The sequence below is a fragment of the Echinops telfairi genome, unplaced genomic scaffold, assembly GCF_000313985.2.
Source record: "Echinops telfairi isolate 266 unplaced genomic scaffold, ASM31398v2 ScPeMD7_7469;HRSCAF=8507_0, whole genome shotgun sequence".
Lineage (NCBI taxonomy): Eukaryota > Metazoa > Chordata > Mammalia > Afrosoricida > Tenrecidae > Echinops > Echinops telfairi.
The window spans coordinates 32179558-32180313 of NW_022111372.1; positions in this window are offsets into that span (position 1 = coordinate 32179558).

Sequence of the window (756 nt, forward strand, 5' to 3'; positions counted from 1 at the left end):
TCGTCTTTCACTGGAAATGCATACTGGATGTCAATGTCACCAGAAGCTCTGGCCAGCACTAGGGAAAGGAAGCTGCTGGTGGTCTTTTATGGTTCACCCATCATGGTCATTGTTACCAGCTTGTCTGGAGAGATGGGTGGTCTGGCTATAGGCTACTTTCCAGTAGGTCCCAAAGATAAATACTGGATGTGTCATTTTGGATCGAAAACACCACAGGTCTGGTGAATGAGCACCAAGAGTCACCAACAGCATGCCATTGGTGTTGCTATTCCATTACATCAGGGAAGTCATTACAGCAGAAGTCAGCTGAGGGAAATCTAATGCTGCCATTGGAGTTACCAGCCAAGAATATCGGGTCTCCAAACGGGGAAAAATCAATCACCTTAACTTTTGCTGGTCTTATACCATGCTGTTGGGGTTTGAACAATTTAGGAGATGTGCTCAAATGTTGTCTTGCTCCATGACTTCTAAGACCCACGTCTGTTGTAGCAGCTTCTTGTTAAATAGAATTTGTACCTTACCCAAAATATGCAAAACTTAAATAAGCGTATTGATATTTTTCCCTCATGTATTTGTTTATCTTGTATTTTGTTCACCTCTAATTCCCTTATACATATTATTTAAAATAATAACATTTGCTTCAAAATAACATTAGGGAAATGATTGGTTATGGTTTGCTGGGTATTAGGACTGGTTGATTGGTACATAAAGACTTTGTATGCTCCTCTGCATTTGGGGATGGACAAACTGATCCTT